Genomic DNA, 15,528 nt, shown 5'->3' with positions numbered 1-15,528 from the left:
TTGCCCACCCAGAATGGAGGAGAGAAGGGTGCAGAGAGCCAGGGGAGTTAAGTCATTCCTTCATCATCTGATAAATATTTGTAAGGAGCCAATGATGCGCCAGCCACTCTTCTGAGGGCTGGGACGATGGCGGTGCACAAAACAGATAAACAACCCCTGTTCTCTTGGAGATAATGGGCCTTGATCTCCTTGAATAGGCCCAGCCTGGTGGAGAGGCTGGGGGAGGGAGAGAGTGTTCTGTTTTCAGTGTAACATTGAGGAACCCAGGCCTTTGCCATCTGCAAGCCAGCAGACCCAAGGTGCAACTCAGGCCCTCCACTGTGTGCTGCGACACAAGGGGACCAGCAGAAAGAGGGGTCCTGGGACCCTGGCAGGAACTGCAGAGATGTTGGCACCAAATGTTGTGCTCTAAGTTTGTTCCTTCTGTTATCTTTCCCTTCCTAATGAAAGTTTCTAGGGAGACACGGGTGACAAATGCACCCATCTTTGTCAACACTTTTGAGTATAGATATTCTATTGAGATCCATTGAGTAGAATTATTCATCAACCCAAATAATACAACTCCCTTAAAGAATTTAAGATATCTGAAAACAGTAATCAAATTTGTAAAGTAAGGCAAAGCAATACTTAACCAAAAAACCAACAGAAAGTTATGTGACCATTTTATATTATGCAAAATTGCAATTAAATTGCAATTTGACAAATACACAAGGAAAGGGCCTAGAGCTTAATCAATGTATTATTTTTAGAACAAACTCTAAGATCAAACATGTCTCTTTCAGGGGATTTTATATGTATGATATTTCAGATCAAGACTGAAATTTCTATATTAACAAAAAAATCATCATCCTAAGCTAGAGGAGTGGAGCAGGGAAATAAACTGGTACTTTCCAGCAATTTCTTTCTGGCAGTTCTATACTGGTTACAGGAAAGAATTGCAATTTGTGAGGTAAACTCAGCAACAGCTTGGTTTTCAGAGGGAAACTGAGATACACACATACCTACCCATGGTTACTTCCTTTCAAAGAGCAAAAAAACAAACCCCAAATGCTTGAAGTGGTAATAATGGTTGGTTTTATTCAGCTGATAACAAATTTGCCCCTTTACAGGCTGAAGATGCAAACCCAAGGCAGCGGTGTAGGACTTCCTTTCCCGTGATGGGCAGGTCCCTGGATTTCACTTCTCTGACAGTCACTCTTGACACCTGCCGGCTGATCATTCAGCCCCCATGAACTTCACTCCAGTCCAACGCAGCTTCCATGGTCACAGCCCTAACCTCATCATCCACAGCATGTTTTGCCACCTGCATCTTAACCTCCCTGTCCCCTCCATTCCTGCTCCTCTTCCTCCCAGTATTCCTTCTCTGTCTCTTCTGCAGATGCCCTGGCCTCTGGGAGGCTTCATCTGGTACCCTGCCCTCCATCCCTGGTCAGGAGAGTCAGGCCTCCTCCATCAGCTAAGCCTCTCTCGTCTCGCACTGTCTTTAGAACACCCTTTACCTCTCTCAGGCTGGGCCCAGTTCAGAGATCAAGGTCTATCATCTCCATGAGAACAGGGATTGTTTCTCTGTTTTGTGCACCACCATAGTCCCAGCACCCAGAAGAGTGGCTGGCACTTCCTGGGCCCTCCAAGTACTTCTTGGATGGATGAACGAATGAATGACTTAACTCCCCTGGTTCTCTACACTCTTCTCTCCTCCCTTTTGGGTGGGTGAGCTGGTCCCTCTTGCTCCTCCCGCCATGTTCTGTGTTCACTCTAGGACTCCCTTTCCCTGAGGGACCATCAAAATGATCCCTGGTGTCTAAAGAATGCACAACCTGAGGGCCCAGCCTAGATATTCTCAGGGAAGAAGGGGCTGGGGGCCAGGCGTGGGAGCAGCCCAGGCTCCTCAGTTGGTCTTTCTGATTAGAGTGGGGCTTCCTTGAGCCCAGGGTCTGTGTCTGTGAACCTTCGCCTTCTCCAGCTGCAATCCCCATTTTCTAAGTGCTTCTAAATGGAGTCCAGTTACCTGGATGAGTGTTTGCCTCTGGGAAACACACTGCTAGAAGGCTCCTTCCTTTCCCATGTGACTTCAAGACCAATGCTTCTAGGGGGGAAGTATACCAGCCAGGGTGTGGAGGCTCACATTTGAAACCTGGTTGTAACTTGATGGCATAAGTTCATCACCCAGCTGTATGCCTGGGCGGCACTGGGCCTGGATCATAATGCACTTCATCCCTGAGTTACCTTCCTCTTCATCTGATTTGCTAGGGAATCTGGATTTGTCAAAGTTCTCAGCCCCATCTGCTTCTGGCCAATGTTCCTACTTGTTCAGCAATCCAGAGTAGAAAACAGGACCTGGGTCTGCAGTAGAAGAGGGGGCAGCACTGGAGGTGGGTGGGCCACCTAGAAAGACCCCCTGCCCCCTCCTTATGTATTTTCTAGGCTGACCAGCACATCAGAAGTGAGGAATAGTCTTTCCTAGCCTGGGGTCTCAGTGAGCTCACCCTCTGCTTCCAGCTCCACACAGCAGGAAAACATACCCAGTCTGGCTCCAGGACTAAGACAGAGGGTCTTGTCCACAGGGGTCACTTTTAGCAAGGACATTAACGGCGGGAATGGTGAAAAGAGGTTTTGAGGACTGACAAAGCCTTTAAAACCTCCAGATCTGTGAGGAGCCGGTGAAAGATGGAGAAGGCCAAGAGCTAGCGACTGGCTTTTGGCACCTTTGAGTCTCCCCAGTGAACACAGGCAGCAAAAGCCTTTATGTTTATCCGAGGTCAGCAGTGAGAATGCAGCCAACAGGGAGAGAGCAGCCCATGGAGAAGGTGGGAGGGGGAGGTGGGGAGAGGACGTGGAAAGGAGGCAGGAGGAGCCGGCAGAGACTGACAAAACCCAGGCAAGTCCACTCCCAGGGGCTGAAGCTCTGGAAAACAAATTTGGAAACATTATCCCACAAGATCTCCATTGAAGACATTAAGCCTAGAGGCCCTAAGAGACCCACTGAAGAGAGGAGGCCGGAGCCGGGATCTCAGAGGCTCAGCCGTTCTGTGAAATCAAAACAGCTTGAGCCAAAACAGCTCGTGAAGAGATAAGGGATTAAACCAAGCTTGGAACCATTTTAGATGAGAGAATCTCTAACATTCTTGAGGTCCCCATAGGAAGAGGTTTGCTCAACTTAGCAATGAGCTGTGAAAAGCAGAATCCCACTCTGGGGGTCCCTGTTGAAGCATAAAACCCCCAAAATTCTCCCACAGGCCATGTGATTGCGTTTATTCTCTTCCAGGGCTGGCAACACAGAGTGAACCCTACATTCCTTTGTTTGTGATCGCACCCCAAAATATCATACTAGGGAGTTGTTAGGTCTGGGGATTCAAAATTCACTGATAAAGTGAGTTCTTACTGGAATTCAAAAAGCAAACAGGAACTAAGAGTATTTTTATTGTACTTTTCCATCTAAAGCTTTTTCATCTTGGTTTGGATTCCAGTTGCTCCCTGGGCAGTTTTGAAAAAATAAAAAATAAAAATGAAACGGAGAAGGCTTCAGCAGCTATGAGTAACAGAGGTGAAGATACCATCGAGAAGGAAGCTGCAAGGGGCTGTGGGGCAGGTCCCTGGGTGCCTGGAGGATGTACGTACGGGTCATGTCTCAGGTCAGGGGCACTGATGTTTTATGCTGAACATTCAAAAAGTTACTTACTGGAACACCACAGTTAATATCAAGACTCCCCAAGCATGGTGTCAGGGACGCAATCTGAGGTCCCCAACAGAATTTCTCCAATTTTTCCAAATGTGTTTCAGGTGAGGAAGTGAATTTTAATACTAGGCAGAGAGTCAGGTGTTTGTGGGTCTCTCAGAATCCAAAAATGCTGAGAGGCCCATCCTCCATCTCCTGAGCACCGACTCCTGTTTGTACATAAACACGAGCCAGTATTCTCTACTTTTGTGTTCCCAAGTTGAGGGATGTTATAGGACATTACATTGTTATCTGGGTGGGCTTGGTGGCCTACGATTCTTCAGAACCGAGGAAGTAGGAAGTCTTGTCAATGGAGCATAAGAAATGAGCGTTCGACTTGGATTCCCGAGCCTCTGGGGAGGGGGTTGGACACTGTGGGAGGGGGCAGGTGAGGCTCTGAACTCCTGATTTTCTCAGCCCTCTATCTGGCACCACAGCCCATGGGAGCCAAAGATCTATCTCCTCCCCACAAACTGAAACGTGGCAAAGACGTCAATATGGTTCATTCCTAAAGGGCCACATGTGACTTTCAACTTCACCCACCCAAGGCTGCCTCCAGAACAGAGCTGGAAAAGCCACTCTGCTGACCTGCGTGGGTTTCCTTCTATGGAGCACAATGGTTCTTTCCCTCCGTATGTGGGGCTGGTGCTGCCCTTGGTTGAGGAAGAGTAGAAACGGTGATGTCCTGCCCTTCCTTTGTCTTCTGCCTAAACATCACCCAGGTGATTTGAAGTTTGTCAGTACTGTCCTTCTGATAATACACAGGATTCCTGTATTGTTGTGCGGATAACTGGACAGAAACCCAAGTGACAACACTCAGTGTTACTCAGTTGGGGAAACAGAGGCGTGGAAGATTTCGGACAGATTAGAAAAAGTGAAATCAGTGAGTTAGGCTAATTGTAGATTAAACTCTTAAATTTTAATGTCTTCATACAACAGAACTTATTTCTGTCTCCTGGTCAGTTTGATGCAGTTATTTGAGTGATGTCACAGTGTGGCAGTCAGGACACCTGGCTCCTCCCATCTTGTGGTCCAACTGTCTCCAGGGCCTTGGGCAGAGACAGCATATGGACAAGGCATCCCCGAGTTCTCAAATGCCCTGTATTGGAAATGATACACATCGTCTCCACCTGCATTCCTGTTCCAGTTCTTTACTGATGCGCAGCAAATCACCCCACAACTTACTGGCTCACAACAGTGACAACATTCATTTTGAACTTGCAATTTGGACAGGGCTCGGTGGGGACAGCTTGTTTCTGCTCCGTGTGGTGTCTCCTGGGATGTCTTGGAGGCTGAGGGCCGCAGTTGTTGGCCACCTCACCTCCTCTGTTGCAGGCTAGCATCCATGGTACATCAGCTGTGGCTGTAGCCAGAGCTTGTATACTTGAAACTTCCACGTGGCTGCCAGGCTGCCTCACAGCCTGGTTCCTGGGTTCTCATGGTGAGGGTCTCAAGAGGACAGGTCAGAGGCTGCCTTTTATGACTTGGTTTGCTAAGCCTCATGGTCCACCCAGACAGAAGGGAGAGGACCTAGACCCCACGACTTGATACCGGAGTGCAGCATCACACACTATAAGACATGAGACAAGGGTCCTCTTGATGTGGTTGTCTACAGATTACACATTAGCCGCAACCCCATCCGTGAGGACCAGTCTCTTGAGGACATCTAGATGCCAGGTGAGCTTAGGAAATACAGCTGGAGCTGGGCAGCCACTTCAAAGTGATAGCAATGGCAGGAAAGCCCTTCTGGGTTGTAGCAAGCTGGCCACATGCAATTTTTTCATGTCATGAATGGGTCCGTTGTAATGCTCACACATCCTATGGAAGGGAGGCATCTCAGACAGGGCTTTGGCAGAAAAAGCAGAGTCATGCTGTGAATGCATGAGGTTCTGTTTAGGGAGAAAGTGTGATCACATGCTGCCCAGGCAGCTTCTGTACACTTTCCATCTTTAACATGGTCCAGTGGAGCCAGCCGGGCTAGACAAACCTGGGCTCAGCCGAGCAACTGCAGAAACAGGGCGAGTGGGACAGGCTGTGCCTTCCCCTGCTGTTCTCCCTCCTCTTCCTCTGGCCCCTTTGTTGTTAGAGCTACTCTGATTTCCTGTGGATGCAAAGCATCACAGTGAAGCAAGCAAGGCACTAGAACATTTATTCCACCGTGTAGTTAACAAATTTAATGAGCACCTACTATGTGCCAGGCTCTGGAGAAACCCTGTGAACTAGACAGACAGGAGGTTGTGGGGGTGGGGACCCCGGCCGTGGGCTTTATGCCTGATTTCAGCCAGAATCTGGCATGAGTGTGCTGCGCTCGGAAAGACAGGTGGGCGGGTCACAGAGTCTACTGACCTCTGCAGCAGACTGGTGGCAGGTCAATTAACCTAATTTAACTGCCTAACTGGTAAACTACACACTCCCTGCGTCAGATGTGTAAATCAGTGCTGACAGATGACATGCTAGGGATATTCTTGCTGTACACTTATCTGGGGGCAATTAATTATAACGGTCTGGAGTGGCATTTGTGCCTTGAAATACAGAGGCAGCTGAAGAAATTCTGTACATACTGCTGAAGCAAATGCAAAGCTAATTTGCATTTAATTGTAATCGGCATTCATTTAGGGTCCTGGCAGCTGAGCCGCACTGCGTGTCAGTCAGACACCTCGGTGGATCATGAAGTTACCCTCTTGAGTGTTTCAGGGACGCTGACTGCATCAGTAACAAGTGGCGTTTTGGAATCCAGCTCAGAAATGAGACAAACTATGAAAGAAACGTCAAAATCAGGAATGGAGAAAATTGCTGAGTGCCTTTGGAAAAGCTTCTCCCCACCCACTCTTGAAAAAAAAAATCCCAGATCTTCTTTTATCCACCCTTTCAGCTGTAGCTGTAGAGCTAAAGCGTGTTTTGCTAAACAGGCAGAGAATGAGTGCTATTAACAAAGAACACATCAAATGTGGGACAACTTCATAGGAAGGGCTTAGAGGGAAAAAATAAAGAAATCAAGCGCCCAAGCTCTTGCTGGTTTTGATGCCTGTCACGGGAGAAGACTTCATTGGCCACTGAGGGAGATTAATTGTTGTTTTTCTAGGAAGTTGGAAGCCACAGTACAGGATGTGTCTCATTTGAGTGTATAAGAAGTGGCCATAAAATCAGAAGACTTAAGCAATATTCAAAAACGGGCATCTGCATTCAGTTGTGTGCTCTCCCTTTCTAAGTACTTATCGTGGGTGGCTCTAGACTTAAACTGACTGTGTCATTACTTGAAACATTCTTGGAATCCCTCTTCAGAGGCTAAAGCATATTCTCATTGAATACTTTTGTTGTTCTTGTTCAGTCACTCAGTTGGATTCGACTCTTTGCTACCCAATGGACTGCAGCAAGCCAGACTTCCCTGTCCTTCACTATCTCCTGGAGTTTGCTCAAACTCAAGTCCATTGAGTTAATGATGCCATGCAACCATCTCCTCCTCTGTTGCCCTCTTCTTTTTCTGCCCTCAACCTTTCCCAGCATCAGGGTCTTTTCCAATGAGTCGGCTCTTTGCATCAGGTGGCCAAAACATTGGAGCTTCAGCTTCAGCTGCAGTCCTTCCAATGGATGTTCAGGACTGATTTCCTTTAGGATTGACTGGTTTGTCTCCTTGCTGAGAGTCTTGAGAAGACTCTCAAGAGTCTTCTCCAGCACCACAGTTTGAAAGCGTAAATTCTTTGGTGCTCAGCCTTCTCTATGGTTCAACTCTTACATGTGTACATGACTACTGAAAAAAGCATAGCTTTGACTATATGGAAATTTGTCAGTAAAGTGATGTCTCTGCTTTTTAATATGCTGTCTAGGTTTGTCATAGCTTTTCTTCCAAGAAGCAAGCATCTTTTAATTTCATGGCTGCAGTCACCATCCGCAGTGATTTTGGAGCCCAAGAAAATAAAATCTGTTGCTGTTTTCATTTTCTCCCCATCTATTTGCCATGAAGTGATGGGACCAGATGCCATGATCTTTGTTTGTTTGTTTGTTTGTTTTAATACTTTAGCTCTAAAATAATTTAGAGCCAAATCTGGATCCCATCTAATAAAAATGTGTGTGTGTGTGTGTGATATGCAGTGAGAATGGTTTTCTTATGTGGAGTTGACGCTGGCTCTGAAGCCATTCCTTGAGGAGTGCTCCTGCACTTGTTTGAAAGATAATGACCTTGCTGGAAGATGTCTATGGCCTAATATCTCCCATGCTTCTTTGGCTGTAGGATCCTTTCTTTATACATCTTTATTAACAGCCCATGTAACCACTGTTCCTCAAAATGTCCTTTGGGAAATGCTAAACTACAGCCATTACAAAGAAAGGGACGCACAGGAATACTCGGGAAGATGCAAGGGACTTCTGGTGAGACAAAGTAAATTGACTTTGTGTATCTCTTTTTTTTTTCTCCCAATATGCCAACAAAGGAATACAAAAGATACATTCTCCAAAGCAGTAGAAGGCAACAGTGGGCAAAGGATTGCAATATATTCCTGGGGAATGAAGAAGCCCACAGAAGTGGCAAAGCCTTAAGAAAACGGAGGGAGCTAAAACCTAAAACCTAGATTCCCTGAGAGGAGATGTCATAGAAAGGTGAGCTGGTTTGCACCCAAGGAGGCGCAGACCTGGGAGGTACAAGATATTGCTCTGAGACAGTTTGTGGATGAGATACTAGTACAGACTGAATGTCTGTGTTCTCCCCAAATTCATATGTTGAAACTCTTAACTCCCTGATGGGATGGTATTAGGAGTTGGGGCCTTGGGGAGGTGTGAGGATAGAGCCCTCCCCAGCAAGATTAGTGCTCTTATAAGACTGCCTCTGTTCTCTGCCAGGTGAGGACACAAGAAGTCAGCGGTCTCACCAGAACCTGACCTCCAGAACCATGAGAAGTAAATTTCTGTTATTCATCAGCCCTTGGTCTATTGTATCCTGATTTAGCAGCCTGAGTAGACTGAGAAAGGTGCTGTAATAGGAAAGCAGGTAGAAGGTCTACCTGAAGAATGGTTATGTCCCCGGCAAGTTCCCCTCTCTTATGTTCCCCTCCTGTCAAGAACTAGAAGCTGATTCTTCCTTGGGAAAATTGAAGTTGAGAGGCTACGAATTTCAAGACATCAGACAAAGATGTAAAGAGGGACAAAGTGGAGAAGGACACACCTGGGAACAAGGAGATTAAATCTTGGTTTGGCAGAAAAGTTCATTCAGGTGTATGTTACAGAAAAATCCAAATGAAACCGATAAATGCATTTATAAAGTATGATGGCTTCAAATATCCCCCTCCCCCACCCTCCTCCTGTGGGACTGCTAGCCAAACGTCTGGAAGGCAGGAGGTCAGAATGTAGAAAATTCACCTATGGAGGGATTTGAGGCCCCAGAGGAATGCCTGCATGTACTGACATTTGGGCATTCTTCCCTTAAAAAGGCTGGGTTGTTGAGTCTTCATCTTAAAGTAAAGCCCTCTATTTTGTTCTGGCCACCATCACTCATGCCCAGTGAAGCCCCATCAGGCTTTCAGTACCCCACCTTTAAATCCAAGAAACTGGTAAAGCTTATAAGCATTTAGAAATGCTTCTGTGAAACAAAAACAAAACAACAACAACAACAAAAACAGAAATAGAGACACTGAAGAAAACAGAGATAATGTAGGGAACAGAAGAAAACAAACAAACTCAGTATTAATAGGCTTGCAAGATAAGCGATGCTTTTCCATTGAAACTAGAATCCATTACTGTGAAAAAAAAGAATAAGATATACACCAAAAGCACAGGCAGGAAAAGGAAAAAAAAAATTGATAAATTAGACTTGATCAAAAGTTTTGTATATCAAATGACACTATCAGAAAGTGAAAAGAGAACCCATAGAATGGGGAAAATATTTGCAAATCACATACCTGATAAGGATTAAAATTCAGAATATGTAAAGAATTCTTAAAACTTAACAAAAAATCCCAAACAACTCAGTTTAAAAGTACTTCAAAAGGCATTTCTCCAAAGAAGATATTCAAATGGCCAATGAGTTCATGAAAAGTTATCTAACATTGCAAATTATTAGGAAAATGTAAGTCAAAACTATAATGTGATACTACTTCACATCTGTTAGGAGGGTTATTTTTTTTTTTAATATCAGTAAATAATGATGAACCTCTTGTGCATTTAGGAAGGTAAAATGGTGCTGCCACTGTGGAGAACATTATGACAATTCCCCCAAATTAAACAGAATTATCTTATGATCCAGCATCCACTCTGGGGTATAGACTCCTGACAACTAGAAGCAGAGACTTAAACATGTTTGTGCACCAGTGTACACAAAAATATTTGTATACCAATGTTCATAGCAGCATTACTCACAATAGTCAAAGGGAGAAACAACTCAAATGTTCATTGACAGACAAATGGATATATGTACAGTGGAATATAATTCAGCCTTAAAAAGGAGTGACATTCTGACACATGCTGTAACAAGGAAACATTTATGCTAGGGGATATATTACTAAGTCAGGCACAAAAGATTAAATATTTCATGATCCCACTCATATGAGGTACCAGAAAGTAGAATGTTGGTTGCCCAGGGCCATTGGGAGGGGGTGGGGGCACGAATGGGGAGTTATTGTTTAAAGGGGACTGAGCTTTGGTGTGGATGATGAAAAAATTCTGAAAATGGATAATGGTGGTGGTTGCACAACACTATGCATGTACTTGTACCACTGAATTACATACAAATGGTCAAAATGGAAAATGTTTATATATTGTTGTGGTTGCTGTTTCAGTTGCTAAGTCATCTGATTTTTAGCAATCCCATGGACTGCAGCCCGCCAGGCTCCTCTGTCCACGGGATTTCCCAGGCAAGAATACTGGGTTGCCAGTTCCTCCTTCAAGGGATCTTCCCAACCCAAGAATCGAACCATCGTTTCCTGCATTGGCAGGTGGATCCTTTACTGCTGAGTCACCAGGGAAGGCCATGTTACATGCATTTTATCAGAATTTAGAAAAAAAAGTAAAGGAGAAAAAATGATAAGAAAGAGATCATGGAAATTAAAATTAGGACACCCCTTCTTCTAATATTTTATTAGAAAAATTAGAAGATAGGAAATATCCCCCCCCCAAAAAAAATAAATAAGAGGACAAATGGAGGAAAAGAAATGAAGATCTAGAAAATTTTAGATTGAATCAGGAAGTTCTGTGTCTAATTCCCAGGAGTTCCAGAAACAGAAAACAGAGTGCATACAATCATGAAAGGATTAATACAAGAAAATTCCCCAGAAATGAAGGGTATGATGTTGTCTAGATCGAAAGGGCCCGTGATGGACTCAGGGAAACATACCAAGGGCTGAAGAAAAGTCTGCACAGGGCACACTGTCGTGAAACTAGGGTAATGAAATGACCCGAAAAGATTTCAGAAAACATGTCACACGCAAAGGACTGGAAGGGGGACAGCACTGATGTCTCTGCAGTGACACTGAGAGTTTGGAGACACAGATCAAGGGGCAAATTCTAAAAACTGGGTAAGAATGTGCAGGTAACCTTGTTGCAGGCTGCGCTGAATCCTTATAAGATTATTTGTTCCCTAAGGCCCTCCTCTGTTGGCCTGTCAGACTAAGAAAGGGTCTTTGCCATCACTTTATTAAAGGCGTTTTCAGTTCCCTTTTCTTAAATTTCAGCTTTATGGAGGTGTAACTGGCATATAGAGCTGTAAGATATTTAGAGCGTCACTATGGGGATTTGATGTGTGGGTACCTGGGATCATCTGCTCCCAGGACTGCATGAGAGTCTGTCCCAGAAAGGGAGGAGTCCAGAGAAGAGATAAATGACTCAGCTTCCTTTCTTTATTCTCCTGGTTTTGAGGCCCTGGAATATCCTTGGCCTCTGACTTCCTGTTTTTTGGTTTACTCTCTCCTTTGGCAAAGTTCATCCACCAATAGCTTCCTAGGGAAATGGAAAATTTGAGGCCCTATGTGCCAGCAAAGCCTTAGTTCTACCTTGAAATTTACTGGACAGTAAATCACCTAAGAAACAGAGGACCCCAAGGTAAATCTGTCCAAGGAGGGTAGGTGCTCAGTTAAGCATCTCTGAGGGAGCCTGTGCTGTGTCCATACAGAACTGTGGATGCAGGGAGAGAGTGACATGGACACACATATAGGCGTGGCAGAACTACTGGAACGTCTGGAGGGGAACTGGGATCCACACAAACAAAAGCGGACAATGAACTGAATGGAGTGATTATTAACCCCTGGAAAAGAAGTGTGTGCGAAAGGAGTATTGACCTGTGTGCTAATCGGCTCAGTGTGTGAAAGTCACTCAGTCTTGTCTGACTCTTTGTGACCCCAGGAACTGTAGCCCGCCAGGCTCCTCTGTCTGTGGAATTCTCTAGGCAAGAATGCTGGAGTGCGTTGCCATTTCCTTCTTCTTCCTGACCCAGGGATTGAACCCACCTCTCCTGCACTGCAGGCAGATTCTTTACCATCTGAGCCACCAGGAAAGCCTGATGGGCTCAGTAGTGAAGGATAATTGTATATTGATACCTGGTTGACTATTGATAAAACTCAATACTGTGATAAACCTGAGTTGGGAGGGTGGAAAAAAGCAGCAGGGATGGGAGGGGGGCGGGTGGTGAGAGGTAAGTTCTTATACACCATGGTGGGATTTAATAGTTAATGTCTAAACTGACAAACCAAGAATTAGAAATAGCAATATATTATTTAGAAATGTGATTGTAAACACTTGAGGGAAATCAAAAGAACTGATTATAGTTAACTCTGGGGACCATGCCTAGATCGTTTGATTGGATTTTTTTGAAAGCTGTGTGTGATGCAAACATCTGTGTTTGATAAAAAATGTAAATTAACCAGCATATTCTCAATTTATGAAGATCTGTGAAATAGAAAAGTTCCTCAAAAGATAAGGTTATATGATTTGCATATTAAAATCAGAGATGTGCTTGTATGGGTTGAGCCTCTGAAAGACTTCCGCTGGTTGCTCTTGTATGGAGATGGTTCACCAGCCCTGTGGTACACCAATGACTACCATAGCCCAGGACACCAGGACAATCACAGTCCCCTCAGTAGTTCATTTTGGAATTTTGAAATTTATAATCGATCATCTCTTTTGTTCTCTTCTCTCCCACTTTTCACTTCTGATATTCCATGATCTCATAGGGTCGCTCAGGTACGTGATGATGGTTGGGGGGCCAAGCCCATTTTAAGGATGGCACCAGGTCCCTGGCAATTCTGATTGCAAGTCTCCTGAGGGCAGAGACTTTGAATTATTCAATTAAATACACACTTAACTGAATCTCTATTGAAGGCATGATCCTTGCACTAGATAAACAAATATGAGCAAAGTAGCATCCTTGATGTCAAGGCAGAGATGGTCATGGTTACTCATAATGCCGAAGCTAGACATTTAAAGTATTTTAATAGACAAATTGGGGAGAAAACTTCCTACGTGGTGCTAGTGGTCAAGAACCCACCTGCCAATGCAGAAGATGCCAGAGTCAAGCGTTTGATTTCTGAACCGGGAAGATCCCTTAGAGGAGGACATGGCAACCCACTCCAGTATTCTTGCCTGGAAAATCCCATGGACAGAGGAGCCTGGCAGGCTGCAGTCCACAGGGTCGCGCAGAGTCGGAGATGACTGAAATGACTTAGCATGCATAGAGACAATGTCTTAGCCTCAGTTCTTTACCTAGGGGTGCTCTTCCAGGGAGTCCCTTGCCTGGAACAGTCTGTGGGCATGTGTATTTGGGGTGGGATGGCTCTGGCCTGTCTTGTCCCTCATTAGTCAAAGTATGCCCTAGGCAGGACATCACCTGCACTGCCGGCCTTTGAGCAGGCGAGATCCTACCCTGAACAGGGAGCAGCTTAGAGTTTGGAAGGGACAGGAGAAACAGGCCCTCTGGGGGGCTGGTCAGGTGGGGCCAAGGACTGGGCGCCAGACTCTGCATTGAACTAACAGCTGAGGGTCGGGACTTGGGGAGTGGACTGTGGTGGAGGAGGCACGAAAACCTGGCTGAGTGCAAGCACTAACCCACTCCCAAGCAATCCTACCCTCTGAGCTTGCAAACAGCTCAGCTTGTAAATATTAGCAATTCTGATTGTTGACCAGGAAGTGTGATGTCATTTTTTTATTTTTTAGTCTAAATAAAGGAAAACAAGATCTCTCTCAGATCAAGGCAAGCAGTCCTGGCAGATGAGTTTATCAGAAGACTGTAAGCTCCCGGAGTGTCTTTTTCTCTTTGGTCCTGGGACGAGAGAATCAATACATTCCTGTTGATTTATTAGATGAATAGACCTTATGGGAAAAAAAATAAAATAAAATTACACAATCTGGATCGGCTATTCTAAAACCTTAGTGTCCCCTGGATGGGAGTTTGCGTTTTTTAAGCAAGTTCGAGGTGATCCAGGTGTGGGTGGTTTGTGGACTAAAATAAGAGCAACACTGCTGAAACCTGGGGGTTTGTGGCCATATGGATATGACCTGTAGAAGGTCACACTTTATGTTTACTCGCAGCGGGGCCACACCTACCGGGCACAGCTGCAGATACCACATTTTCCTTCCTATCCGTGAGGGGTTGGAGCAACATTTGCTACAGAAAAAGGAACTTGATCACAATGGTAACAAATAACTTGTAAACAAGCCGAGTATAGAACTGTCTAAACAGTGTGGTTCCCGCAGTCCCATTTTGGGCTCGAGAGTCCCATTTCTCTCCCTAATAACCCCATCCCCTAGGATTGAACTTCATAAGCATTTCTTAGGCACTGACTCTGTACCAGGCTCTGTGCCTCGTTCTGGAGACGAAAGGTATTTAAGACACAAAGTTGTTCAAGCCTTAAAACCTTCCACTGCATTGGCACTTCCTGTGGGGGAAAAATGCGGCCTTGTCCCCTGTGAATCCAGTCGCCAGACACGTGCCTGTGAAATAAGCAATGGTGAGCAGGTGAAGACTGCTGAGGTGTGAACCTGGGAAAACCACTTTTGTTCATCTGAGACAGTGAGACACTTTGTTGTTTGCGTCACTTCAGTGGGAATGGATGGCCATTCTTGCCTGGGGGCTCTGAGCCTGTGGGTCACTTTGACACAGAAGCAGCCTTGGTGTCCAAAGCAGGCGATAAGGCCTTTGAAGACAACATTCCACAGTTATCTCAACTTGGCAGTTTCCAAGGAAACAGGACCCTGAGTCCACTTAGCACTGCTGGTAATCAGACTGTGATGTCCCCAACATAAGCTAAATAGAACAAGTTTCTGATGGGACCCAGCTGAGGCCACATGGGGTGCCTCCCAGGGCAATACCACAGCTGGGAAATGATGAGTGACCTCCCTTCTCAGAGCAATCACTGCTTTTCTTACCTAATAACAACGTTCCCAATGACTGCCTCAGCCCCACTTCATCCTCCCTCCCCTGGGTGATGAGTCCTGCTCTGCAGGTTTCTAAACTGCCTGCAGCCTGGCAGCCTCCACTGCAGAGCAGTTCCCTCTCCCCCAGTCTCTCTTTAAATCACTCTGCACCACCCCACCTCCCCTGTGATGAGCTGTCCCACACCCTGCGGTGTTTGATCATCCTTGATGTAGCAAGTTATAAACCTAAATTTGTTTGCCTGCTGGCGTGTCCATGGTGGTCTTTATCTGATGGGCTTTATCAAAGCTTGTGTGTACCTTTGTGTGCGCGTGCATGCATGCTCAGTTGCTTCAGCTGTATCTGACTCTCTGCAATCTCATAGACTGTAACCCGCCAGACTCCTCTGTCCATGGGATTTTCCAAGCAAGAATACTGGAGTGGGTTGCCATTTCCTTCTCCAAGGGATCTCCCTGACCCAGGGATT

The 15,528-nt window shown here is 45.5% G+C and overlaps 2 long non-coding RNA genes across 11 annotated transcripts in view; one reads left to right on the top strand and one right to left on the bottom strand.

The window, feature by feature from the left end:
* The window catches only part of LOC122681436, a 109,340-nt gene extending 98,806 nt beyond the window's left edge, over window positions 1-10,534 (top strand). For all 7 annotated transcript variants that reach the window (XR_006336975.1, XR_006336973.1, XR_006336972.1 and 4 more), the window contains 2 exons: window positions 8,143-8,308; window positions 8,549-10,534. This is a non-coding gene — a long non-coding RNA (uncharacterized LOC122681436). The remainder of the gene's footprint in view (window positions 1-8,142; window positions 8,309-8,548) is intronic.
* LOC122681435 overlaps window positions 1-15,528 on the bottom strand; it is a 122,245-nt gene that overhangs the window by 98,660 nt on the left and 8,057 nt on the right. The gene's annotated exons all lie outside the window — the stretch shown is intronic.

The sequence above is a fragment of the Cervus elaphus genome, chromosome 23 (assembly GCF_910594005.1).
Source record: "Cervus elaphus chromosome 23, mCerEla1.1, whole genome shotgun sequence".
NCBI lineage: Eukaryota > Metazoa > Chordata > Mammalia > Artiodactyla > Cervidae > Cervus > Cervus elaphus.
This window is presented reverse-complemented; position numbering and strand designations above follow the sequence as displayed.